This window comes from Petaurus breviceps, unplaced genomic scaffold, assembly GCF_028583685.1.
Source record: "Petaurus breviceps papuanus isolate PSGF00001 unplaced genomic scaffold, PetGlider_PUasm1.0 218, whole genome shotgun sequence".
Taxonomy (NCBI): Eukaryota; Metazoa; Chordata; class Mammalia; order Diprotodontia; family Petauridae; genus Petaurus; species Petaurus breviceps.
In genome coordinates, this window is record NW_027185872.1 from 507,152 (window position 1) to 532,349 (window position 25,198).

The 25,198-nt window shown below is 43.4% G+C and overlaps 1 protein-coding gene and 1 pseudogene across 8 annotated transcripts in view; one reads left to right on the plus strand and one right to left on the minus strand.

Annotated features, from left to right (window-relative positions):
* The window catches only part of HDAC9 (histone deacetylase 9), a 534,753-nt gene that overhangs the window by 478,221 nt on the left and 31,334 nt on the right, over positions 1 to 25,198 (minus strand). The window lies entirely within an intron of this gene.
* Positions 16,289 to 17,563, plus strand: LOC138165979 (synaptonemal complex protein 3 pseudogene; annotated as a pseudogene).

Below are 25,198 nucleotides of genomic sequence, written 5' to 3' on the forward strand. Positions count from 1 at the left end.
CTCACTCTCCATAAATAAACACACAGGAGCCTCCTACCAGGTGATATTGCTTAGTCTCGAAGGAGATATTTATTGTCCACCCACTACCCGTCCTGCAGCATCAGGTCAGTATCCAGTAACTTTGGCCATAGCTGATCTTCACCCAATCTTTTCATCAAGAACCATTTACTTTGCCAAGAACTCATGTCTAAACGATTCCTCGGGTGGGTATCAATCAGTCATCTTCTAATTTAGACACCCATCGTCTTAGCAGTGATCATTCTCATTCTCCAGAGACACATAGATCAATTATAGTTCTATTGAGAAATGCGCTATCTCCAGCTGCAGAGCCAAGAAACCAGAGGACAAGAAATGGAATCCAAGGGCTGCCATTTCCCCAAGAACCTCCTCGTTCCCTGTAGGTGATGCCATGCCTCTTGCTTCCCCATGCCTAGAACATGCCCTGAGCTGTGCCTAGCGCATTCCTGGAGGGGCTCAAGCTCCACTTCTTATGCAGGACTTTTCTGAGCCCCCCCCCCTCCTAGAAGTTACTTCTCCCCTCTCAGCCAATGACTTTGCATTGTGCACGTACAAAAACACCCACACACAATCATGCGGTGATTGGCCTCAGAATAATATAAACTCCTTATATATAATATAAATATATATGTGATATTACATAATTTACAATAATATAAATATATATCATATAAATTCCTCTTTCTTTTTCTTTGTCAGAGCCTGACATATAGTAAGTGTTTAATAAATGCTTACTGAATTCAATTGGTCTGTCTCCCCACCCCCAGACTGGGGATAGGGGAGGAAGTAGGGATCAGAAGCAGTTAATCCATTAAGCCCTGCTTCCCCAGTACCTTTCTGCAGATGCCCACTCTCCTTAGAAAGGCATATGGCTTCCACACAAGCTACTCCTAACTCCTTCAACAAGAATCAGTGCGCTATAACAGAGAAGACTGAGCTTGAAGGCAGGAGAGATCTTGAATGGAATCTCACCACAGACATAATTATGTAGTCATAGACATTGGTGTCATCACCTTGGCTAGCCTCAGTTTCTTTACCTGTAAAACAGGGCTAATCTAATCTGTAGCATCTTGTTCAAAGGTTTGCTAAAAGAAAAATATCATGTAAAGGTGAGTTACAATTATTATAAAAATAAGTACTTGAAGCCAAATAAGCCAAGTTCCAATTCTGCCATTGTTAACTTTACCTACGTGGCCCTAGGTAGCTCACTTGACCTAAGCCTCTGCTTCCTGCTTGGTGAAATGAGAGCACTGGACAAGATGACCTCTGGGCTCCCTTCCAACCCTAGAGCCATAATGCTACCATCCTTGTTCCCCAGAGTTAACTAAGCAAGAATTTACATAAATAATTGACAATTAAAAAAAACCCCAATCCTCTTCTCCAGCTGCTATTGTATTGGCTTTGTGCCTCTATCCTGACCTAGGCTGGACCAGAGGACTCGGTCATGTAGTTAGACTAATGCTCAAAGAGCCTGGGTCCCCCAGCCCAGTCTCAGCAAGCCAAGGGAGCTAAGGAAGCCAACAACTCGGCTCATAGATTATTCAGTCCAATGGCTTTACCAAGGGCAGATCTGCAGCAGCCCTGCTGCCAATGAATGATAACAAAACCCTTTTGAGATGCAAGTTCTCTAAATCAAAGGACAGCAGGGCAAGACAGAGCAGTAGAGCTTCTGAGAAATACCCTGAATGTGGTCTGGAGTCTCTCCCGATTGCTCAAAGAGCTATGTGAGCGGAGATGAAATCACTGCAGGCGCTGAAGGACAAGGAATCCCTCCAGGTCCTAGGCTGTGGAGAAGCAGCCTGGCAGAGGAGAGAGTCAAGAAGCTCAGGCTGGACTTCCACACCTGGCACTCAGCTGGTGCTGAGACTAGAGACAAACCACCTTTCCAAGTCTCTGTTTCCACATCGGCAAGAAGGCAACAATGAAGAACAAAGTGCCCACTTCCTAAGGTCATCCTAAGAATCAAAGGAGACCGCAGCAAAGCGAACAGAGTCAAACCCCACCTGGGGCCAGGCAGTGCTGCTGTTGGGGGGCTTGGAGAGATGGGGGCTTCTAAGGCAGGGATTCCTGGGCGGGTCCTGCCTCTGACACTCACCTGCCAAATCACCTGACTCCTCAGTGCCCCAGGCAACTGTGCAGGAGCTGATCTCCATCTGGGAGGGAGCATCCCCACCCAGATTTCCAGAGATTGCTGGGGTCACAAACCCAGACCCAAAACAGGCCGGTGGACATCATGACGTCATCGTGTGGTTCCTAGCTGCTGACCTGATTAGAGGCACAAACCTACCCCAGCACGTCTTGGACAGTGACTCCATTTGCCACCGACTCCTTCCGTGTTGTTTTCCCTCATGGAATGTCAGCTCCTTGAGGGCAGGGATTCGTTCATTTTTTCCTTTGTATCTCCAGAGCCTGGCACACTTTCTGGTGCAGAGCACGCACTTAATAAAGGTCTGATTGATTAACCTTTTTTAAAAAAAAATCCACTAAAATAGCCCTTCGATGCCGCATTGTGGCAAGAGGGAGACTATGGGAGTTCCACAGCTAGGTTGGCAAAGTGGCAGGCCAGCTGGAAAGGCTGCAGTTATGGGGCCAGGGATGGACTGGCTGCCTGTGACACAATGCCCAGCCTGGCTAGGTTCAGAGGGGCCATTTCTAGACTGGCCACAGCAATTTCCCCAACCTGCACACCCACAATGCTGAAGTTGGGATAGATATCTGGAGACGAAAGACCCTTCCTTCCCTTTGGAAGACAGCATCCCATCAGCCTCTGCCAGGGCCACAATATGGACTGTTCTCAGCAACACAATTCACCAGGATTAGGGAGACAAGAGTAATGACACAGGATCTGGCATCATGGCTGCCGTCATCTTGTATTCCTTCAGAGGAGGATGGCTCTAAGGCCCTGGGTCTGGGTGGAGAGAAGACCTGACAAAGTCAGCTCCTGGAGCCCCTCCACCAGCCTCCACCCCAGAGGTCTAGAGCACAGATGAGGAGTAAGCAAGGGAGAGTGTGGAGAGAGCCACAGGCTCATAGAATCTGAGATGGGGAAGGGACCTCAGCAGCCAGCCAGTCTAACCTGGACCCCACTCTAGTATGCCTGAGAAGTGGGCATCCAGCATCTCCCTGAAGCCCTCAAAGAGGAAGGCAGAGCACCTCGCTGAGAGGCAGCTTCATTTGTTAGGAAGGTTATCCTGACATCCACCCTCAGCTAGCCACTTGGTGACTTCCCCTCAGTGATGAAAGGCCTTGAGGCCATGAGATCTATAAGGACCAGCTGAGGGAACTAGGACTTTTTAGACCGGAGAAGAGAAGGCTCAGTGCCCACCAGGGAGCTGTCTTTAGACCTCTCAAGAGCCGTCATGGGAAAGAGGGATTAGACCCATCATTTTAGACAGAAGGTGTCTGACCCAAAGCAGATCCTTGAAACATGCTTGTGAAATTGAACCGAGTAGTTTAAAGTTGTATAATGTAGAAGAGGCCACCTTGAAATAACCTGGTGTAATGAAAATCCGTCTTGTCTCCTTAAAGGTGCTAATGCCGTCCTTGGCCTGATTTCTCCCAGAAGATGAAAGGCATTTACATATCCTAGGGATGCCTTCCTGCCTTTAAAAAAGCAGACATGAATATCTTTATAGACTTCTATACACCTGGGGTCAAGAAGAGAGAATTTGAGAAAATGCTCAACTCATTTCTATGAATCTTTAATTACACATCAGATTCTTAAATGGCATTTAGCCTGGCATTTAAAGTCTTATTCTCCTGAACACCTTTGGCAAGCCTATGTCTCCCTATTTTATGCCTCACTTGATGTAAATGATCAGAGGGTCTAACAAGGTTATCTCTGTTGTTAGATCTTTCAGAGGATTTTGTGTAATTAAAAGGAATATCACCCAGAGGGCAAATGGAGAAGCATATGGTGGGTGTGAGCAGGCTGTCACACATTACAAATAAAAAATTAGAAAAAAGGTTGGAATAAAGAATGTCATCCAAGGAGATGTCATTCATAAAACTCTTACTTAGCACAGTGACTGGCACATAGTAGGCATGGAACAAAATGTGTGGGCATTTATTGACCAAAATGACACGAGTAGAGAAGTAGGGGGCTAAGAAGCCCCAGTGAGAAGCCTGCATACCTCAGTGCTGCCTTCAGGAAGTCAGGAGAATTCAGGGAAGGCCCTCAGACTTTCTGCTTGTCCCCTTATAAAAAGATATGAACAAGAGTCATGCAGAATAGAGAGCTGTGACTGGCTTGCAATCTGTACCATGGCAGGGACCCAAAGTGGTAAGATCACAGGGGACCATTTCTTTAAACCATTTTCCTATAACCTTGAAAAGGATTTTCCATCAGTCACCTCTAATCACTTCCATCAGTTGCACTGAAATTAGCAAATGAAGACCATTAACTCATTTTGGGGAAACAAGGATCCCCCCCCATGTCTCACTCATGTCTAATATCGTCAATCCACAAAAACTGGGTTTCCAGAGTGTTCGGGATGAAGAGGGCTCCATCATGCTGGCCTGGCTCTACAGAAATACTGCTTACTCTAATCCAGATGGATTAAGCCTATCTGCCGGATTTCCAGAGGTGGAAGGGACATCAGAGTCTGCCTAGTCTGGAATAAAAAGCCCCTCTCAAACATAACCAATGGGTCTTCCGGCCTTTGATTGAAGGCCTTCAAGGACAGCACTCCACCACTTTTTGAAGCAGGCCATTCTACTTAGGGAACGCTCTCATTGTCAAGGATTGTTCCCCCTTTCATCATTCTATATTTGTCTCTTTGTTACTTTCACGCATCACTCCTCATTCTGTTCTCTGAGATCAATCAGAACTGAGCTAAATCCTCTCTCACATGACAAACCTTCCGATATTTAGACTGAATCATAAGTGTTTATTAAGCACCTACTATGGACTACACCATGCTAGGAGTCAGGGGTACAAAGATGGCCGTTAGGTAGCTTTTGTTCTGTGCAGAGACCAAAGGCAGCTACCATCCCCGCCTCTCCCAAAGTCCTTTCCTCTCTAGTCCAACCATCCTCAGTTCCTTCTGGCATTACTTCTACCAATCAGTTTTCTCCATGACTGCATGCTACTCATGGAGAATTTTCAGATTTATGACAGGATGGTAGTAAAAATTCTATTCTAGTCTCAAAGATACAACTTTCAAATTTTGTTTTTCCATTTCCCATATTAAGATCCTTCGAATTAAAATATGTATAAAACCAAATGGTACAATTGCCTTTGTTGATAATTGGGACATTTTTATTGATAAAGAACCTTAAATGAAGACTCCTTAGATGTGTCTACAGTCATCGTTACATAAACATGCTCAGCCTCTGGCTGTCAGCGAGAAATAAATCTTCTTGATTTTTATCTTGAAAAACTGTCACATGCTCAGCAATCTGAAAGAAATGCTGAGCTATTATGCTTAATTAGAAGTGTTTTTCCCAGAATTGCAGAAAATGAGAAATATTGTGTGACCAATTATCCGAACATAAAGAGAAATGATTTCACCGACACAATACTTGGGATCTGTACAGTTTCCATATTTGAGCTTATTTGAAAAAAAATGAACAATAAGAGATTTGATGAAATCTGGCTACATTGGGGGGAGGGGATAATCTGGCACAATTTACGCATTTTGAGCTTGGGTGGGGGGTGGGGAGTGAGCCGAAGGAGAAAAAGGCTGCAATCTTTCTGCCTTTCCCACTGTCTCACTGACTCTTTTCTTTCCACATGGCTTGTCCCATCTCCTTGTCTAAGGTCTCCACTCTGCTCATCAGCCTTGATCCCATTACTTTTCCCAGGGACAACCTCATTCCACCATCTCTTCTAACTACTGGGTCGTCCAGTGAGGAGAAATGATTAGACAAGTGAAGCTTCTGATTAGTGGGGGCAGCAAGATGGGACAGACCCCTTACCTGCCACAAATAGGAGCCAGACAACTCAGATTCAGTGATGAGAGATGGAAAAGAAGTTAGGGCCCAGAGAGATAAGTGTCTCTTCCCTTATGACTGTCCACCACCAATGAACTGAGATGAGAGACAGCTGAAGGTCCCTGCCAGAACCTGGGCAACTGAGCCAGGGGACAGCATTGGCCTCCATTTGGTGGGCCACATCTCATCTCCATGCCCCACTGCGCAACAAGTCCCAGGGTCTGGGTTCTTACATCTTTAAATACCAGCCCTATTGGCAGCATGAGTCAAAAGGTCTAAGGAGTTTTGCCATTTTGTCTAAACCCCCTCACCTTCTCTCAGGGGACCTAAACAAACTCAAATTGCTTTCTTCCTCTAATTCTTGCACTTGGAGAGGCTTATGTACCACCTGGGACCACTAGGGTCTAGGAGAATGATAAGCATCTATCTACCCTGGGAGATTTTTAAATTATTTATTGTCTATTGTTTTTATTTTTCCAACACTAAAGTAAATGCTGTGTAGGCTACCCAAGAATGCTAATCTGATTCTCTAGGGATCCACTTCCAATATACCAAGGTCATGTGAAACAGCAAATTCAGGAAGGAGGAAGCATTGGCCAGAGATGGGACCTTGAGAACTGACTCTGATTGGGTAAATCTTGTGTTCTGGACTCCTCTGATGGTCTGGTGAAAACAGTGGAGACCTTCTCTGAATCCTGCTTTTAAATGACCACAGTTAGTATTTAGAGATTACTGAAAATAAAGATGTAACTTCTTTCCCCCTTCCAAGTTCATGGACCCTCTTCAATCTATCCACGGCCCCTTTGGGACCTATAGATCGCAGGTTTGTTTCTAAACCCTTGCCCTAGAGACAGTCGATGCTGCTCCTCAGAGACAGGGAGGAAGGATAAAATGTTGGCCATTTGTGAACAATAGAGAATTCAGCCAACCAAAAGGAAATGCATGGATATATATGATGATGAGGGTGATTGTGGGATAGCCAGGTTCAGATCCTCCTGAACAGGCCCAAGATGGTGGCTATCAGCCACCTGGGGTTAACTGAGCAAAAGACTTAAAAGTGGGGGGAAGTGTGGCAGAGTAAAGAGAGGGACAGCCTTGGAGACAGGAAAACCTAGGTTCAGCTACTGCCCAGAGCCATGGTGGCTTTGGGTCCTCGGGTGAGGCAGTAACCCTTCAATGGCCCCAAACCATAAAGACTCTACACGGTAGCACCAGTCAATCCCTATTTGTGAAGGGACTAAGAACATCTGTGACTGCCCCCAGTTAAACCAAAACTATAGACCAAAAGAGAAATTAGGACATCAACAACTTTCTACTTCACAGCTAAATCACAGTGACTACTCCTACTTTTATCAGTGTAAAGGCAGCATGGGAGAGAAAGAAGAAATTCAGCAATGGAAAAACAAGATACAGCAATAAAAAACATTATAAATAGTATCAATAAAATCAATGCTAAAAAACGAAATCCTATATCCTATTGAGAACATTTATTTTGCGATTTCCAAGTATGATTTAGATAGAAGCAAGGTACTAAAAACAATTAAAACCCAGAGCAAAGCAAAGATTGAATCTTTATTCAGACTAGAATACTCATGTGTAATTAGATTGATAATTGTCATTTATATATACTCAAAGTTTGTAAAGCGTTTATCTAAGTCATGGATGGGTTGTGATCTATTTAGGGGAAGAGAGTTTCCACACCAGAGATACTCCACACTGACAAAATTACAGATGCTTTGCGTATTTGCATGTAAAGACATTGAGACAGCTCAGTGTCAGGGACACCTACTCTGCAACCAAGGAGTTACTGACCTTCTGTCTGTGATCACCTCTACTTGGAGAGCTATTATTACATATTATACGATCTATTTTATAGCTTGTCTTATGTAATCACTGACATCTCTGCAGGGCCTTAAGGATTGCAAAGCACACTAGGCCCATGATGTCTGAGGCCGGTGACTAGTGATGAATAATCAGTATCACCAAGCACGGTTCTGGAAGCTGGGAATACAAAACCAGCAGTGAAACGATCCGTGCCTGCCCTCAGGAAGCTTCCATCCCAACATGTGAGGCATGATGGAGATACAGTAACCCTAGACTGAAGGCCTGGCACCACCCAGGTGCCTCTTGAGGGGATCATCATCAGACCATCACAATCCATGTGTGGAAGCCCTCTGTCTGGCCTCTAGCAAACAATCAGGTCCATATGCGTCTCTCTGCATGACTGCCCTCTGGGGGCACGCCTTATGCTCTCTCTCATTGCCCTGGCTCCTAGAGTTTCACAGGGTTCTCTGGCTAGGTGCCTTCTGTGGGACATCAAAGCCAATCTATTGCTTTTGGCATATAGAGGGTGAAAACCCCACAGGGTAATTGGTGGGTTTCAAAAAAGGATTTGTATAGAAGGTCATGCTTGAACCAAGTCTTAAAGGAAGTCGAGGTTCTGAGTGGTGGAGACAGGGGGGGAATGGCATTCCTGGCAGGTGGGACAGCCATTGCAAAGGTATAAGGAGAGGAGATGGAACTTCATGTGGGAGGAAAAGTGAGAAGGACATTTTGACTGGAGTGTGAAGGAGGAAAGATTAAATGGGACCATGTTGGGAAAAGCTTGAAATACCAAAGAAATGAGTATTTTAAAGGAAAGGAAGACTGAGGTTGAAAAAAATGAACTCATCGTCCCACAGCCACATAGCTAGTCAGCATCAGAGCTGGGATGTTAAACAAACCAGGAGACCCTTGCTGCCTGTCCAATCTCTATTCATTCTGACACCCCATATGCTTTAGAGCCACAAGGGGCCTTAGAGACTTTCTAATCCAAACTCCTCATTTTAAGGCTGTAAGAATGGCGTCCAGGGGCGGCCAGGTAGCACAGCAAGTAAGAGCACCGGCTCCAGTGTTGAGAAGACCTGGAGATCGAATCCCGGGCTCGGACACTCAGCACCACACCCAGAAATAACTGGCCGTGTAACCTTGAGCAAGTTACTTAACCCTGATTGCTTAAAAAAAAAAAAAAGAATGGCATCCAGACCGGTGACATGCCAGGACCAAGGTCATGCAGAGAGCATGCAGCAAAGGTGGGGCTCAATCCCAGACGAATGACTCCAAATCCCATCTTCTTTCTGCTTTCTTGTCTGGGCTCCTGGATGGCCAGTCTGCAGTAACTGCAGCCCAGCTTGCACACACCTGCATTCCAGAGCCATTCAGAATCCCATCAAAAAAGGTCTAAATGGCATCCTGTCTCACCTGTATCCCCTGACTGGCCTGGCTTCTGGCAAACTCTGCTTAATGCCCGCTTTCTGCAAGAAACTGGTCCTGGGTTCTCTTCTTCCCCCACTTCTAATATCTGCCCTCTGAGACTGCATACATACATATGCATACATGTATACATATATATGTGTTTATATATTATGTGCATTATCGTGTCATATATACATGATATGCAGAAGGAAGGAAGAGAGAGGAGAAAGGAAAGAAAGGAAGGAAGGAATGGAAGGGAGGAAGAAGGGAGCGAGCAAGGGAGGGGAGAAGGGAGGAAAGGAGGGAAGAAAGGAGGGGAGGAAAGGAAGAAAGACAGAGAAAGAAAGAGAGGAAGAAAGAAAGGAAGGGAGGGAGGGATAGAGAGAAGAAATATATGCATGATATGTTAGATGGAACATATTATACATATATCATACATACTATTACATGCAATATTTCTCTATTATTTTTATGTAGATGTCTGCATGCTGTCTACCCTACTCAGATGTGAACTCCTTGGAGGCAGGGACCATGTTCCCTTCTTTTTGCCTCTTTTTGCAGCCCCAGAACTTAACACAGTGCCTGACACATAATAATCATTTAAAAAGCGCTTGTTGACTGACACTGATTGAAAAATTACTTGGCTGATTAATCTTCTTGTATTCCAAAATTGAACAGAAAGTCAGGTCAATCAGAGCTAAAGTTTTGCAGACAGATAATGCTGGGATCTACACAGCCTCTTATCCTTGGGGAACAAAAGAGTCAATGAGGTCCAAACCAAAATCATTTGCATGGCACTTTTAGTCTGATGATTAAGGCTGGATTGGAGTTCCCCTGAGTGAAAGCAGTGCTCACTGAACCTGGCTGCAGCAAACCAGGCCAAGAGAGAGATTTCTAGCTCTGGTCAAGGATAGACAAGAATGAAAGAGAAGATGAAAGTTGAAACTCCAAAGCCCCAGAGCTTCCTAGAGCTGGACATGAGACACGAGGACAAGTGAACGTGGAAGGTCATTGTTAGCAATTGATGATGGACTTTTTTGCCCCTTTTTATGCTGCCCTTGTGGCTAATTTCTGCCTTTAAAAATTGATATTCAGTTTTAACAGCTTCCAATAAGGTCAAGCACAAGAATTTCGGAGCTAAATTTACCCATGACTTTTGACAGCGCCAGGTATGAGCACACAGCTAAAGGAATGTTAAAAATTTCCTGGCGGCTCGGTTGGCGATGTGTGCAGCTCCAGCTGACCGAGGGTTTTCCAGGAGCGTCTGAAGACACAATTCTTTTCTCCTGTAAACCTTTCTTTCTTGAGCTTAATTAAACCTCCCTGGTACCACAGTCCACTATGACTCTTCAGGGTCTCAGCAAAGCTCTCATGGCTCCTGTTTCAAGAACATGCTGGGGTTTGCCAGCTCCTTTCTTCAGAAGATCTTGTATCTACAGCCTCAAGGGTCCTCATGGAAAGTCCAGCCCAACTTCCTCATTATGCAAATAAAACACCGAGGCCTACAGAGGTAATATGACTCAGTGTCACACAGGTGAGCAGAGATTTGAACCCAGGCATCTGATTTCCAAGGAAGCACTTTCTTCATGACAAATCTAATGATGAATGAGCAGCCTTGTCAATCCTATTTTCCAAAGAGGCCACAGTCTCTAACAAAATGTATTAGTAATGATGAGTTATTAGATTCTGTTCTGGTCATTCTATGATTCTTTCTTAGCTGGTCTTTCCTTTCTGTGTGGTAATACACTATTCCTTCCAGCCCTGGTCTGTGTCTGTGTTCACAGACTGGGCTCCTTTTCTTTGATGCTGTTGCTTGCTGGGGAAAGCCCAAGATTTTGAACTCATAACTTCTGGGCTATAATTCTAAGTTACGACTTTGCTCAGGAATCTGGGGTATGGACAAAGCGCTGGGGAGTCTAATTCCCTTGCCAAGAGATAAAATGGAGCCAAATCAATGAATCCAAAACACACCTGCATAACTGGGTACAGCTAGATGGTGCAGTGAATAGAGTGCCAGCCCTCAAGTCAGGAAGACATAAGTTAAAATCCAGCCTCTGCCACTAACTAGCTGTGTGACCCTGGGCAAGTCACTTAGCTGCTGTTTGCCTCAGTTTCCCTGCCTGTAAAATATAGATATTAACAGTACCTACTTCCTAGGGTTGTAGTAAAGATCAAATGAGATAATATGTGTAAATCACTTAGCATAGTGTCTCCCATGTAGGGTTGCTGCTGGGAGAGTGGCTGGATACTCAAAGTCCCTGCAGATTCCAACACGGATGTACTGACTTCTGTCCTAAGGAGTAAACATGAGCAGCTTTAAAAGCAAAGCAAAGCAAGGCCACCAGTGTCTGCTCATCTGCATTTCCAAGGTCTTCGAAATCAGCTCTTATGGGAAGAATCCTTGTTAATGAGGCAAGTGGCATGGAGATATCGTCAGGGGGCCAGTGGCCAAGGCAGAAGCTTCATCACTTTGTACAGAGAATATCTGGGGTCATGAGGTGGATTTGGCTGCTCTTCCTAAGGCCTATTGAAGATTCAAGTAGTGGACAGGACTGGCCTTAGGATCAGGAAAACCCAAGTTCAAGAGATTCATACTAACTGTGTGACCCTGGGCTCACATTTGTGTTGTAGGAACAATTTCCTCACTGGGAATTCTCTAGACCAATGAAATAATATGACTGCCCCCCTCAAAGTCAACCTACAAACAATACAGAAGATATTCTCCCCTTTAAAAGATCTGATATTTCCCGAGTACAGTTCTGATCGTGCCCCTCTCCCAGGCATACCATCTCCAGGATCACATACTTCTTCTTTATTTACCATAAAAAGCCCTCGGCAATCTGGCCTCAATCTACCTACTATGATCCCTTTACCGGCATGCTGCTGGCCTTTTGTTTAACTGGAGAGGGGCATCTTTCCATCGGGGGGTTCTTTATTTCTAACGCGACTTGACAAGGGCAGTGGCTGGCCAGCCAGCCCCAGGGAGAGAAGTCAGGAGGCAGCTTCTCTTTCCCTGCTCAGAGAGCCAAGTGGTTCCAGCTGTTTCCATGGTGAGTCCCGCTTCATTCTTTCTGAGACTAGAGGGAGGTCACTAGCTAGGCCAGCATCCAAGGCTTAGAGGCCATTCATGTAACTTGACCTGAGTGAAGGTTTGAAGGGTCAAGAGGCACTGGGTGGCACTTCCCCACCCCCAACTAAAAACCTGATATGTTTGTATTTTTTTTTAAGTTCTGACATTAAGCGGCAAAGCCATGAAATATATTTATAGTCACCATTGAGTGGATAGCCTCCGCTCAAGACTGGGGTCCTGTTTCTGACATCTTCTGATTACGTGCCTGTGGGCAAATCCCTTTATTTCCCAGATACACTGAGCACCCAGCCCCACAGCTCTCTAAGACAAGCGTTCTGAGCCTCTTTTATACCATGGACTGGACCATTTTGGCTGTTTGGCTAAGCCTATGGACCCCTTCTCAGAAGCAGGTTTAAGTGCATAAAAATAGAATTCCAAACAAATATAATTATCCAAATACAAAAAAATCCTAAACAAAAAAATGACACCCCTCCATTGATCCCTTAGGGGTCTATAGAACCCAGGTTCAGAAGCCCTGCTCTGAGGCTATAGCCCTATCGATTTTCATTGACAGCAAGTGTTCACAATGGGAGTTCTCCACAGTAATGAAAAAATGTGGGTGTCAACCTACAAACTCTAAAACAAGGAGCCTGAAACAGGAGCATCCCAGAATCCGAGGATGTCGGTGTCTATACCGGATAGTTCAGCACTTTCATTTGCTAGAGAGAAAAACTTGTATATTGCCTGGTTACAAGCTTAACAGGACCCACTTAACTGCCCCCCCCAAACACACACACACACACACACACACACACACTCCCAAAGGAGGAAATCTAAGACGTGAGTTCTATCAAAGCGTTAGGGGACCTTTCCAACCTCTAAACATTGCATTTAGGGAAAATTTAGTCCAAACTTGTCATTTAACAGATGAGGAAACTGAGGCCCAGAGAGTTCTAAGTCACACAGGAAGGACGGAAGTAAAAATTAAGCACATTCCGTTTTACAAACATGATTTCGTTTGATCTCAATGAAGATTTTTTTTTTTAATATTTCATTTGATCCTCACAGAACCCTTGGTGGCAGGCTCTGTTATTTTTGCCATTTCACAGTAGAGGAAACTGAGGTTCAGCCATGGGGCAGTGAATAGAGCACTGGGCTTAGAATCAGGAAGACCTGGGTTCAAATCCAGATTCAGACACTAGCTATGTGATGCCGGGCAAGTCACTTAACCTTGTTTGCCTCAGTTTCCTCATCTGTAAAATGAACTGGAGAAGGAAATGGTGAACCACTCCAGTATCTCTGCCAAGAAAACTGCAAAAGGGGTCGTGCTGGACAGTTGGACAGAACTCAAACAACTCAGCAACAGCAGAACTGCCCAGGGTCACTTGACTAACATCTGAGGCCAGATTTGAACTCAGGTCTTCCTGGTTCCAAGACTGAAATGCCCTCTTCTGCACCACCTACCTGGCTCATTTACTCAGATATTATCCAGCCCTCTGTCCTAATACAAAGAGGAACTTCAATATTTTCAACATATCCAGCGATTACACTTAAAAGTCAGAGAATCAAAAAGTGCGATGGGGGTTGGTCAATGGGGGACCAGGCTTTGGGCAGCCCCCCATTCTAGCTGGACTGTAGTTGGAAGGTCACTTTGCCCCACCCCCTCATTTGACTGATGGGTGACCTCTGGTACCTAGAGAAATGAAATGAATTGTTCAGAGTCACACAGACCTGTAGGCAGAGCTGAGATTCACAGCGTGGTCAACTCTCTCCAGCTGGGACACCCTTTCCACTGCCCGGCATAATTCCACCAACTGGCCAACTCTCCCCTTCATTTAGGGAGAGGGAGGGAGGATACCTGATGTCCTTTCTGCTCCAACCTCCCATTTTCCCACCGTTTCACAGATGGTCAGGTTTGGTAAATGAACAGGAGAGAATATTGGCACCTAGAACTCCAGGAGACCTTGCTATGACCAAAGAGTAATGAAGAAGACAATTCCTGGGAACTAGGAAATCTCATCACCTGACCAGGGGAGCAGCTGGCATAGAGGTCAATGAGGTCACTAAACTCTTAAACACCTACTTTGGGCTGGGCTGTGCTCAGTGCTAGAATTTAAGGCATCTTTCTGTGCTAAGTGATGGGAAGAAAGGCATTGCTGCACTCACATTTAGAGAACCTGGGTTCCAGTCTGGAAGCTCCGAATAGGCTGAAAGTTGCATCACCTCTATATGAAGGCATGGGACACTGTTCCACATGGTTTTCCTTTTACTCATTTTGGAAGAACGATGAAGAGGGGCCAGAAATCTTAATGAAGTTATCTTTCAAACGTTTCCAGTCTAGGTCTACAAGTCCTTCAAAAGGCCCTGAATTTATTTTTCTTTTTCTCTTCCCCTTTGCTTCCTCCCCTCACTCTCCCCCCCCAGTCTACTGGTGAGTTTTGCTATCCTATCTTTTGAAGGGAAAAAAGTTTTCTCCCAACTTACAGCTAAGCCCTCCTTCCAACAAATAAAACCAGTTAAGCAAAAATAAATAAAAGCAATAACACTGGTTACAGTGACTACTTCCACAACATTCTGCCCCAGCGGTCCCCTGCCTCTCTGCTGTGAGAAGGGAGGACTGCTTCATTATCTGCTCTCTGGGACCATCATTGGCTTTTCCAATTACTCAGAATCTATGGTCCTTTTTACACGGATGTCAAACTCACATAGAAATGGATCCCCACAGACCACCTATTGACTTAGAAAACCATAAATTACCATTATCTATGCTGTGCTGCCTGTTTGTTTTGTTAAACATTTCCCAAATCCATATTGATCTGCTTCTGGCCGGACCTGGGGGTTTGAAACGTCTGATTTTCGAGATCTCGTTATTTGCATTGTCATAGGGATATTTATATTGTTCTTTGGGCTCTGCTTTCCTCACGTGCATCAGTTAACATAATAATAGTAGCTAAATTTTGAAAAGTATTTAAGATGTTATCTCATTTGATCCTCTCAACACTGTGAGGCAGATGTTTTTTTTTTTATCCCCATTTTATAAATGGGGAAATCGGGGACCAAAGAGGTTAAGTGAATTGTCAGAGATCACACAGCTAGTATGTGTCCAAGACAATATTTGCCTTTCTTCCTGAGTCCTGCACTCTATCCACACTTCTCTAAATTCCTCCCATTTGTAATTTCTTTCTGAAGAATCACTTACTGATAAATCACACTCCATTATATCCACATGCTACATTCTTTTTTGTAGCCCCTCCCCAATCAATAGACACTGTGATGGCAAAGAAATGGAAACAAGAAGCAAGGCATGACTATGTAGAGCTGGGCATAGATGGAAACTTGGTTTCCACTGCACACCTCCCAGGTCATTCACTGGTAGGTCAAAAGGCCAAATCCTGAAGCTGAAGTATGTTAGTCACACAAAGAGAACACTGGACCTCAAGGTCGGGAAAGACTGAAGGAAAGGGGGACGGCAGAGTATGAGATGGAGAGATGGTGTCATGGAAGCCACAAACATGAGCTTGGACAGACTTGGAGAGAAAGAGGAGGAGAGAAGAGCCTGGAGCACTGTGGCCCTTGGGGTCACCAAGAGCCGGATATGAGCAAACAGCTACAAGAACTAAGAGTACACATTCTTCCAATTATTTCTTGTTGGTCCTCAGGAAAGACCCTCATTGCCCAGACTCACACCTCACCATCCCAGGGAGGCACTGGGGTTTCCCAAGTAAAAAATATAAAAAGATGCCTCCTAGATACACCTACCTTCCAATTTAGTTCGACAGATATTTACTAAGCATTTAACTCTGTGCCAGGTGCTGGCTCCCAGCATCAGGGATGCAGAGACAAGAAGGAAGGTCCCTGGAGAAGCTTGTGTTCCTTTGACCAAGGGAAAACAATGGGTGTGTATTAGAAATGCATACAAAGCGCACGTAAGATAAGTACAAGTAATTACAGTGAGGAAGCACATCCTAACTGGAGAGATCACCTCACCTCCTCCTTAGGACGCATTCAATAGGAGGAGCAGGGAAATGGGCAATGGCTCTGGAGTCTAGACGGCCAGGTTTGGATCCCCACTTTGATATGTATCGCTCATATGACCTTGGACAGATCCTTTTACTTCTGCCACTTAGCACCTGCATGACCTTGGACAAGCCCCCTCTTCTCTTCTGGATCTGTTCCCATCGATAAAAGTCACCAGGATGGGCAAGATGGTCTCAGGTCCCTCCCACTCCAATATTCCACAATCTTGTGTTCTCTAAGCATGGGGTGATGGATTTGAAATCAAGGGCGGGGGGCTCCCATCTCAGTTACACTCCTGCTTGTGTGACCTTGGATAAGTAACCTCTTCCACTTACCATGTGCCAGGGGTCACGCTATGCACTGGGGACACAAACAATGAATCGAGATAACCCCTGCTCTCAATGAGCTCAAAACTAATTGGAGAAGGATTCAAAGCCGCCTTTCTACCAGCATCCGAAGCCGGAGGCCCAGCTTGGGGTCCTGGGTGAGAGGCTGCTGCCCTCCCAAGGGAGGCCTGAGGGAGGTTCCACCCACCACACCCATCAACTGAGTAAGAAGTTGACTAATTATTGGCACCTTCAGGAAGAAAACATGCAGGGAAATCTGGGAAATCAGCAATGGAAGCTCAGGTGAGCCGAGCTTATGACTTTCACAAAGAAGACAAGAAAGATCTGAGTGGTTCTGAAGAAGATGCTAGGGAAGGAGAGACTAGAGTAATTGAAAAGCATGGGGAAAAAAGACCTTCTGCAGTCATTACTCTTGGAGCAATTGAAGATGTGGTGGGTGAAGGGGAGAACATGTTGGAAAGATTTGTGGCTGCTAGTAACAAGGGTCTTCTTGCAAAGAGGGAAAGACTGGAAATGTATATGAAGGCTTCTCTTAAAACTAGCAATCAGAAAATCGAGCATGTTTGGAAAACACAGCAAGAACAGAGGCAAAACTCAAGCATGAATATTCTCAGCGGTCCCTGATGTTATTTCAGCAGTGGGATGTGGATGTTCAGAAAGCTAAAGAATGGGAAGAAAAACTAGCAAATATGTTTCAACAACAGCAAAAGGTTTTTCAACAAGCCAGATAGTTCAGAGCCAGGGACTGAAAATGATTAAACAACTATATGAACAATTCGTAAAGAATGTTGAAAACTTGCAGAAGAATCACAAAAGCCTTCTTACAAGTGCACACAATGAACTTACAAAAGAAATGGCCATGTTGGAAAAGAAAATTATGATGGACACTCAGCAGCAAGAAATGGCAAGTGTTTGAAAATCTTTTCAATCCATGTTATTCTGATGGCTCTTTGAAGGAAGAACTGGGACCTTCTCCACTAAGGTCTAGATGAGTTGGCCAAGTAGGAAGGATAGGATAGGCAAGTGTGGAGCTCCGAGGTTAAATGGAAGAAGAGAAGGAAAATAACTTTCATGGCATTTAATAATGATAGTTCCTATTTACATAGCACTTTACATATGACATCCCATTTAATCCCCAGAACCGTCCTGGGAGTTAATGCTATTATGATGCCTTTTTAGAAATGAGTACATGGAGGCTGAGAGAGATCAAGAGACTGGTCCAAGAACACATGGCTAGTACCTGTCTGACATAGGATTGGACTTCAGGTCTCCTCGACTCCAAATTCAGCATGGATTTAAAGTATCACCCCAGGGAAAGTGACAAGTTGGAATTTTAAAAAGAAGCAAACATATCTGAATCCATAAAGTGAGGTTCTCAAAACAAAAACCATCCTTAGAGTCCAAAGGATGTGGCACAACAACACTGACCAGCCTTCCCCTACAATCTCCCCCACCGGACTCCAAGGAGGAAAACAGCGGCTTGCTGGGATTGAAGCGTTAGTCCCAGAGGGCCACATTCTGATGCCACGTTGTCACCTGAAGCCATCGCTCCACCTGAATGCACAGGCCCAGAGTATCTTATCAGTTGCATTGAAAAGGAGCAGATTTCCAAGGAGATTCATAGAAGAAGAGCATTTGGGTGGGGTCAGAGCAGGGAAGAGCACAAGAAGAGGTCCAGGGGACAGACCACTTCGCATGTCAGTCAGCAGAGGTCAGGCATTACATTGGTCAAAAAGCATTTATTAGGCATTCATCATATGCCAGCTACCAGACAAGAAGCTCATGTTCTAATCAGGAGATGACATGAAAACAACTGCATATATACAAGACACATGTAGTATAAATGGAGAACAACCTGAGGAAAGCAACTGGGAAGGGAGATGGGGAAAGATCTTTTGCAGAAGGCAGGGCATGAAAGAAGTCAGGGCATGGAGGTGAGGAGAAAGAACATTCCCAGGCATGGGGCAAAACTAATGCAAATGCACAGAGGTGGTAGAAGAGGCGAGGGTTTGGGGCAGCCAGAGAAAGGGTGTGAGGGTCCTGGAAGTCTGAGAGGAAAAGGAGAGTAAGAGGCAGGAAGATTACAGGACTAGAAAAAGAAGACAGAACCTGGCGAAACTACCCCCACCCAAAAGCAATGCTTTCCAGGGTCACACCTGTCTGGGAAGGAATCTCTTATGCCAGCTCCTTTCCACATTCTTAATTACCCTAGGGAACAGGTCCACATAGGGGACTGTAATGGGAATGTAAATTTTAAAGATCTTCCCTGCCCCTAGGCTAAAGTGCACCTGGAGCCTGGGGTGGGAGGCTTGTTTTTCAGTAGATACTTTTTGATTGGCCAGTGGGTCAATAAGGTTGTTACATTCTCTGAGCCAGGAGAAGGCTATATAAGCCCTGATGTGTAGCTTTGTTTTGGGGCTCACTTTGAGAAGTGTTCTGTGATTTGATCAGATGAAACTCTGGAAAGCCATTGTCCAGAGCCCACCGACTTTGAAACCCAGATGTTGTTTGGTATGGATATAATGGTTGGACAGTTTGGAAATCTGTCTACTTGATCTGTTTCTGTCTTGATAATTCTGTCTGTATATTCTGAAGTTCGGGGTGCTGACCTCTTTCCCCTGAACTAGGTAAATGATGCATATTTGACTGATTAAAGTAAGCTTGTTAACTCATTTTGAGTTGCTTTCCTTTATCAAAGCAGATCCAAGAACCTGTGTTGGTAGCAAACCCTGGGGACACTTGGGGTGCTTGCTGCTACAGGGACTTTAAACTCCTCACTTAGAATCTCAATTAATCTTTTATCGGAAATGTCTCCAAGATTACAGACCATTTTGTGTTTTTTTTAAGTGTTACTGATATCCTCAATTTTTATACTATCTTCATTTCCTAATATTTTTCCTTTCTCCTTTCCAGAAAGTCATTTCTTGTAACAAAGAATTAAAAGGGAAGTGAATTTTGTCATATCTTCTCCAAAATCATGCTATTGATCATTATGATTTGTCAGCCTTCCTTATTCCATGACCTTTGCAGTTTCAGAGGCACAAATGCTGACTAGCTGGCTTAGGCTATGGATTTGGGGGAAGTAAGTTGTTCTTTCCACTTGTATTTTCATAGTTACTACTTTTATTGGGTTCCTGATTCTGCTTCCTCCAAGAGGCATCAGTTCACAAATGGCTTCCTCTGCTTTTCTGAATCCTTCCTATTCATCCTTTCAAACAGGACATTATTATTCCATTACAGTAATGTGCCATAATTTCTTTACCCATTCCCCAATCAGTGGACATCCACAAGACCACTTTGTCTAAAGAAAATACTTTAAGCAAAATAAGAGACAAAGCAATTACACTCCTTAATAACATTACCCCTCCTAATCTAGATACAAAGTAAGCATTTCTTTAGCTAACACATGTGTGACAGAAAAGTTTTCAGCCAACTGTAAGAATCCCAGAATTCAAGGCTACTAAAACCCCACTGGACATTTCAAGGGAAGAAATCAAGAGACACGCCCAGTCATGGTTACAGATGATGATGAAAGGGAAGTTAATTAATCTGGTTTTCAACGAATGAACAAATCACATGCTTTCTTAAAATACCAAGTGTAAGGCTCTTAGCTGCTAATTAAGTTCAGGAGTGGAATAAACACTAGATTTAAAGTACAGGCAAGAGGCTCATAAAAGGAGGTGTGCTGCTAACCAAATCCCCTATGGATTTGTCAAGCCATTTAACTCCTATGTAATGGCCACAACAACATGGTTGAGCTGTTTATTGAGTTGAGTGTGCCAGTCAAGAATTATTGTTTGAGAAGCCACAAAATTGGTTTAAATTGTCTAGAAGAAATGTGATTACCCAGAAAAAAAATTTGATTGCTGAGGTACATATAATTGGCTCTAAATTCCATCAAATATTTTCCTATAAATGAATGGGCTCCAAAGGGGCTTTTAACACACAAAACCTTCAGAAATAGTTTTAGGTCTTTGAAATGAATCTGGTAGAGGTAGGAGAAAAATATGCACAGTAACATTAATGTAAATGAAAACAATACTATTCGTTATTCAGATTATATACAATGGTGTCATGTCTAATATGGGTTCCAGAAGACTGATGATGAAATACTTCCTTCCTCTTGGGTAGGAGGTGGGAGACAATGGTCTAGATTATTGTATGTGTTGTCATCATGGTGGCTATCAACTCGCTTTGTTGAATTCTTTTATATGAGAAGGAGTTTTATGGAAAAGGAATGGTTATTGGGAAGTGTCAGTGGTAAAACCAACCCACTAATATATATATATATATATATATAGATAGATAGATAGATAGATAGATAGATAGATAGATATTATATAGAAAGATGTAGATTGGACCTATGATTTAAATGGTAAAGATAACTCTCATATAATGGGATACAAGTAGGCACCTTCTCTGCACAGTATATTTTTAGCTACTTAGAGGTTAAGTAGCTTGCCCAGGATTGTATAGATGTTATGTTATGTTACTATGTTATACTGTTAAGTTGTCATATCATATTTTACACATAATACCTAATACATACATATATATGCATATATATTTGTATATATTTGTCATCAGAGACATCTCCACTCCAAATATTCATGTGGCCTATCTGTGTCCAGTCTGTGGTAGAGCCTTCCAAGATTGCATTGGTCTCATCAATCACAACCAGACACACTGTACCGTCACCCCAAAATAGCAATGTCATCTTGGTCCTCTCCAAACACAAGGGACAACAGCCATATAATACATATTAAAAAAATCAAAGGACACTTGGCATAATTCCTAGGAAATATAAAATAGATAAAACTAAACTTGTAAACCAAAGGCATTTCCATGATGGTAAGTAAATACTTAGGGAAAAGCTTTGTGATCATTATTGAAAACACACTACTTTTGAGTAATTCTGATGCCTGATTTAAATAATATTCATTAATTCTAACACCATAGATTTATCCAGATGGGGCTCTACAGGCCATACAGTCCAACTCCCTCCTTGTACAGATGAGGAAACTGAGGCCCTGAGAGAGACTTAACCAAGATCATTATGGGCAAAATGGCAGTCTGATGAGGTTTTACAAATAGCTGAAGAAAGAAGGAAAGTGAAGAGTAAAGGAAAAAGTGATATACCCAACTGAATGCAGAATGCTAGAAAATAAAAGGGAGAGGTAAGAATGTCTTCTTAAATGCAATGAGCGATGCAAAGAAATAGAAGAAATCAATAGAATGGGCAAGACATCTCTTCAAGAAAATTAGAAACATCAAGAGAACATTTCATGGAGAAATGGGCATGATAAGAGACAAAAATGATAGGGACTTAACAGAAGCAAAATAGATTAAGAACAGGTGGCAACAACACACAAAAGACCTACACAAGAAAGATCTTAACATCACTGATAACCACAATGGTGTGGCTATTGATCTAGTCAGACACCCTGGAGAATGAAGTCACGTGGGCCTTAGGAAGTATTGCTAATAATAAGGCTAGTGGAGGTGATGGAATTCCAAATGAGCTATTTAAAATCCCAAAGTATGATGCTGCACTCAATATGCCAGCAAATTTAGGAAACTTGACAGTGGTCACTAGATTGGAAAGAAGCAGTTTGCATCCCAATCCTAAGGAAGGGCAATGACAAGGATTGTTCAAATTACCAAACAATTGCACTCATTTCACACACCAGTGAGGCTATGCTTAAGATTCTACAGGCTAAGCTTCAGCAATATGTGAACCAATAATTACCCAAAGAATAGGCTGGTTCTCAAAGAGGCAGAGGAACTAGAGACCAAATTGCCAGCATTTCCTGGATTATGGAGAAAGCAACGGGATTCCAGAAAAACATCTACTTCTGCTTTGTTGACTAAAAAGCTTTCGATTGTGTAGATCACAACAAAATGTGGCAAGCCCTCAAAGAGATGGGAGTACCAGGTCATCTCATCTCCTGAGAAACCTTTATGTGGGTCAAGAAACAAGTTAGAACCAAACATGGAACAACTGATTGTTCTAAGATTGGAAAAGGAACATGACAAGGCTATATATTGTCACCGTATTTATTTAACTTACATGCAGAGTACATCAGGCAAGATGCTAGGCTGGATGAATCAAGAGCCAGAATGAAGGCTGCTGGGAGAAATATCAACAATCTTAGATATGCAGATGATACCACTCAAATGACAGGAAGTGAAGAGGAATTAAGAAGCCTCTTGATAAGAGTGAAAGAAGAGAGTGTAAAAGCTGGCTTGAAGCTTAACATCAACAAAACTAAGATCTTGGCAACTGTTCCCGTCACTTCCTGGCAACTAAAGGGAGAAGAAATGGAAGCAGTGTCATATTTTATATTCTTGGGCTCAAAGATCACTGCAGATGGCAAGTGCAACCATGGAATTAAAGGATGTTTGCTCCTTGGAAAGAAAGCTATGGCAAATCTAAACAGCATACTAAAAAGCAGAGACATCCTTTTCCAACAAAATTCCATATAATCAAAGCTATGATTTTTCCAGTAGAAATGTATGCCTGTGAAATTTGAACCATAAGGAAAGCTGAGCACCATAAAATCAGCACTTTTGAATTGGGGTGATGGAGAAGATTTTTGAGAGTCCCTTGGACAGCAAGGAGATCAAATCAGTCAATACTTAAATAAATTCAGGCTATTTACTGGAAAGTCATTTACTAAAACTGATGTTTAAATACTTTGGTCTCATAATGAGAAGATGGGATTCAATATAAAAGACCCTGATGTTGGGAAAGATTGAAAGCAAAAGGACAAGGGGGTGGCAGAGGATGAGATGGAAAGATGGTGTCATGGAAACAATGAACATGAACTTGGACAGACTTCGAGAGATAGTGGAGGATAAAGGGTCACAGGCACTATGGTCCATGGAGTCGCAAAGAGTTGGATATGACTGAATGACTAAACAAAAATGGGCAACAGGTTGCAGAACTGGGGTTTGAAGGCCTGGGTTCCAAATCTAAATCCCCTGATGTCTCCAATGTACCCAAATCATGAATCCCAGTTACCTTGAAGATCACAAGAGCTTTGATTTTGACCATCACATTCAGTCCTTTACAGGAAACTGAAGGTTAAGTACTTTGCTCATTGTTACAATGTTACAAGAGGCAGGGTTTGAATTCAGTTCCAAACCCAAATCATTTTCTACTGTTTATTGGGGACATGTGGAAATCAAAGCACTTTTCCTAAATTAATGCCCATTATAAGAAGCATCATCATCACTATTCACTGAGTAGCAGCTGACCAAAAGAGATGCCAGAGACAAGGTGTGATGCTGTATTCCCTTCCTAACATCCTTTCTCAAGTGATCTTGGGGAAAATTAAAGCCTGCTCTTGGAGGCTGTGAATGAGTTGCTTCTGAATCACAAGTACAACATTTGACCCACTAGAGGAAGCAAAAAAGGGGTAGGAGACAGGTTCTCTTCCAAACCCTTCAGCCCAGCCTGTCTACAACAACTTGCTGAACCAGCTAAGGGAACCTGTGATGAGACCTAAGCTAAGAGATCAAGGGATGCAGGATTCAGTCCTAGCAAATCTTTCCAATCCTGAAACTGTTCTTAAGTCTAAGGATACACGAACTGTGCTGTTGTATCCTGCCTTTATTGAGGAAAGGAGGGAACAGTTCTTTGTTTCCAATTTAAAAATTTCTAATTATGAAATATGAAAACCACCCCCAATGAAAACCACTGGCTAAAAAGTGTGGGGGAGCGTCATAGCAAGAAGAGCTCACTGATAAAACTCCATAAACTTTTTAACTTCTCCTTTTGTTTGCTCCTTTAAAAACCTGGATCATTTCCCTGAAATGCTTTAGAGTTGTTTGTTTGAGTTTTTAACCACCCTGTTCCAAGAAGGGCCCTGTGCTGTTTTCCTGGAACAGGAGGAAAAAAAAGTTTAAATCCTCTCCCACAGGACAAACTGCATCATAGTACAGCAAAGTGGAAAGTGGGGTATACTTGAGTGAGCATGAGACTTGGATATGAGTCTGGGTTTTGCTGCTACTATGTGCGTGACCTTGGACAAGTCTCTTCCTTTCCTCTAGATTTCAAGGGCTTGAACTAGATCACCAATAAAATCGCTTCCAGTTCTAACCCCCAAGACGGCTGATCCTGGAGGCAGAAGGGACCAGTACTCACAAAAACAAACAAAAACAACTCCACAGTAGCTGGACCATCGGTCATGGGTGTCCCCCTTTCATGGTCACTTCAATGTCCTGCAAAATGAATATGAGAATTCTTGAGGCTATTTCGGTGGGTTATTGTGAGGAAAGTATTTTGCAGACACTAAGGCACTAAAAGTCCAGAAGTGATTTCAAGCCTGTGGGACCTCTCAAAGGAGGAGCTTCTGAATTCCAATACTGGTCAACAACTCTGACTTAGTCTTAGAAACTTGCCTGTTGCACTGACAGGTTAGTAACATGTCACTGGGTCACACAGCCTTCAATCCAACTCTTTCTGGCATCCAGGCCAGCTGTCTATCTACCATGGCAAGCTGTCTGGTAATCAATAATATACATCAAGTGGGCGTGAGCACGCACACACACACACACACACACACACACACAC